The 3,906-nt window shown below is 45.5% G+C and overlaps 1 pseudogene; it reads right to left on the bottom strand.

Annotated features, from left to right (window-relative positions):
• Window positions 1-1,108: 1,108 nt before the first annotated feature.
• LOC119325251 lies at window positions 1,109-3,684 on the bottom strand (annotated as a pseudogene).
• Window positions 3,685-3,906: the final 222 nt, after the last annotated feature.

Genomic DNA, 3,906 nt, shown 5'->3' with positions numbered 1-3,906 from the left:
ATGAATTTATTATCCCACGGCAGGTGTTTGCTTATTTTTTCTAATATATGGGGTGTGTTTGTCTCGTCTCTCTAATTCTGGATGTGCTTGCTTGAGTACCGAAACGGAGCTCTTATTTCAGTCGTGAAGGTTCCTCGTTACCACAATGGATTTATTATCCCGCGGCATGTGTTTGCTACTTTTTCCTAATATGGGATGTGTTTGTTTCTTCTCCCTAATTCTGGATGTGCTTGCTTGATGGTGACTTTCTGTATTGCACTACAGAATATCCCCGACGACGACATGGAACAGTTTAACCAAAAGCTAATAATCGCAACAGGTAAACACAATAGTCTGTCAATATTTACAAATCAAGTTTAAACTCATGCGTGGTGCTGGCCAGCATTCACATGTAGCCCGCAGCTCACTGGTTCTTCTGTGTAACGCCTGATGCCCTTGTATACAATCTTACATGAACACTGTTTTCTCTGCCGTTTTGCAATGAACCATTACCGTGCATGTTCAGTGTAAGAAAAAGGCGTTTGTTCCTTGTTCATAATCCCTTTGCTCTGTTTCAGATCTGTGTGTTGGTAAGTTACGAAAATTCCCGTCTAACGCAGATACCGCTGTAAGGCAACTAGGTTAGCAGATCTAATTAATCTCCAGGCTTAATGTGCTCAATGACTCCTGAACCTTAAATGTGGCCCAAGCAGCCAAAGGAACCTGATATGCTTTTGAAATCTATATAAACATGCTATTAAGAATAAAAGGGTGCCATGTTTGGATATCTCAATCAAAGGAAGTAGACCTTACAGACAGGAGAATGCAAAGAGATAGAATCGAAGCTACTCCCTCCTCCCCATAATATAAGAGCGTCTTAACACTACACTAGTGTAAAAAACGCTCTTAAATTATGGGACGGAGGGAGTACTATCGTAACTATCCAAGACTCGAGAAAAATAAAGGATAAACAAACCTACCTGATAACTCTTTTTTTGGGCAAAACATTCCATTAAGCATAAATTACAAACAAGGGACACACAAGTCCCCGATTACGGGGGCAGCCATACTAAGATGATTAAATCCGAAAAAGCAAGACCTCACCTGAATCGGGATACAGAACCTTAAGTGTCCCACAAGCAGCCAAAAGAACATGTTATTCTTTCAAAATCTGAACCCCACAAACAAATAAAAACTAAAAGGTACCAAGTTCGGAATGCAAGGACACATTTAAAAATAGAAACAATGCAAAGACATCATAAATAAAAATGGTGGCTGTTCATAATACGTAAGAGTTAACACCTAGAGCATTTGAACTGGTCAGAGGAAAATGATAGCTGCGGCTTCAATCTTCAAAGTAACGACCAAAGACTACACCCATGCTCGATTGGTATGTCTTGCGTCCATTCCTTTTGATGCACATACCTTTTAGGCTGTCATGGCTTTCAATCTCTGCCGAGTAGCAAACTGATTTGGCAGCACCCTGCACACCTTCGTGAGAGACCCAGTGGCAGCCTATAACGGTCAGTGAGTCCAACTTCTGTGAACTTGCCAATGCAGCCATTCCATTATCTGTCACTTTCTTGCATTTGCGGAGTGTGAGATTGCTCAAGCAAGGAGCCTGAATAATGAAATTCATACTAGCATCAGTTATAGATCTGCAATCCACGAGCTCGAGCTTCTCCAGGAACTGTGAGGATGAGAGGCACTTCATCCCCTCGTCATACAAAATGCTGGCACCATTTAGCAAAAGAGAGCGAATTGGGCAAGATTGGATGAGCGTCACAATACCCTCTTGTGTGAAGCCTATTTCGGTAGGCCAGTCGGGTTCGCAGAATGCGAAAGTGAGCTCAACAACCTGAAGCATCAGTCAGTGCTGTCCTAAACTCAAAATCTTCACAGTGCAGAGGCTTGAGTTGAAGTGCAACGGTTTTAAGGTTGCTGCACCTCTGGAATAGTGAAATCATCTCATTCTCATGTAGACCAATAACATACTCCAGGTAAAGTGTCTCCAATGTGTTGCACTTACCCAGTAGAAAACGAAGCCCAATTTCTCGATCGGTTATAATATGAGCCAACCTAAGATCCTTCAAACTATCACAGCAGAGGTCATAGCCATATGGGTAGCCAGACACATAGGAGGGGTCACGGGGCTCGCTCAACCAGTAAGTTCCATTAACCTCAAACTCAAACCTTTGGAGCTTCATCCATCCGGGACCAAATTTTAGGAGGTCATACTGGCTGATTCCATCGCAATCCTTCACAACAAGTTCTCCCAATGATCCATACTTCCCAAGGTACTCCAGCCACTCCACGTTGTCTATTGCTATACAGTCAACAAGGTGGAGAACAGAGAGATAGCAGCAACTAACGGCCACTCGGAAAATCCCAGTAGAAGTTATTGCTGGTGCAAAGCTCAGCCTGAGGGACCTCAACTTTTTGCAGTAAGGTAGATAACTAAGGCCAGCATCATCAATGTGTGCACAGAAGCTTAAGGTGAGATCAGACAGCAAGGGGCAATGATGCGATAGAACAAGGATGCCTTGGTTGTCCACCTGGTCCCCATGACTGGGCGTCCAACCAGAGTAATTGATCTCCACTTTCCACAAATTGGAGAACCGGGAGAACAGTGATGTCAAGGCTTCCGTTGTAGGGTCAACACCACAGCCAACACGGATAGCACTCCTATGCTCCGCCTCGACGGCGCAGAGGCGCTTTGACACGAGGCAAAGAGAATTGAGATCACTCGACACGGTAATCCTCTTGATGATATCTGCAAGCAGTGGCTCCGGGAGATCCTCCATCGAGTACCGCAGCTGCACAACTTGGGCAACCTCGAGGCTCTGCAGGCACTGGACTAAAAAAAATTTATGATCAGGGTGGAACATACAAGATAAGCAGATAGCATCTGTAACAAAATAATATAGAAGGAAACAGTGATGAAACTTTGAAGTTTTCTTATATGTGTCGAAAGTTTTATGTGCTTATCTTCACAACAAACGGTAAATTAATGCCGCAGCATCCTATTTGCATCCATTACGTGGAACAAAGAAGTGATATAAAGAATTTCAGATAAAAATGACACCCTAATAACTGTATAAATTTCTGCTGGGTGGGGGGATAATCTAGAAATATACCAATCTGAACACTAAACCAACATGATATCTGAACATTCCCCTTGCCGAACTGAACTCGTATATGAAAATACCACCCAAACAAATCAGACGAGTATACCAATTTCGCACACCCCAGAACAGATTTTACTGACTAAACCAAGCTATTTCCTCTAGCATTTCACAGAGATTCCAGATCCACACACAACAGCGGCCTAATTCCCTTAACAGGGCCAAGCGCGACAAATAAGTCGACCTAGGCAGTACGTGATGGAACTATGGAAGTAACAAAGCAGGTGCAGAACCGATGCTACGCAGGCATTACAGAGCGGAATCGACCAAGTTCAGGTGGAGGAATCGACATGGCCTCGGCTGGCTCACCAAGGTTGCTCGAGAAGGAAAAGGAATGGACCCAAGTCCGTACCTAGGAGGAGCCGACGACCCGGGAAGGGCGACGCCGGCCGGGGAGGGGAGAGCTAGGAGGAAACGTCGGTGATTAAGGGGGTGGATTGGGCGGGGAAACCTACGCGGCGAGCTCGACGGCGAAACCCTCGCCCCCCTCCCTTGCGGCGTGAATGGCCTCCTTTACTCTTTTTTTTTTTGAGGGCTGCCTCCTTTACTTTTTTTAGGGGTCCCTCCTTTTTACTCCGGCAGCTCGATTCAGCAGAAGCAAAGCTGGCTTAGGGCATCTCCAGCCGCGCCCCCAACAGGCCCTCTCCAGGCGATTTTGCCGCGCCGGCAAAAAAAAGGCCCCAGTTGCGTCTCTAGAAGCCCGTTTTTCGCCGGCTCGGGCCAAAACTGGTGCCGGCGGACC

This window comes from Triticum dicoccoides, chromosome 6B, assembly GCF_002162155.2.
Source record: "Triticum dicoccoides isolate Atlit2015 ecotype Zavitan chromosome 6B, WEW_v2.0, whole genome shotgun sequence".
Lineage (NCBI taxonomy): Eukaryota > Viridiplantae > Streptophyta > Magnoliopsida > Poales > Poaceae > Triticum > Triticum dicoccoides.
Note: the sequence above shows the minus strand (reverse complement) of the source record. Positions and strands in the feature narration are given on the sequence as shown.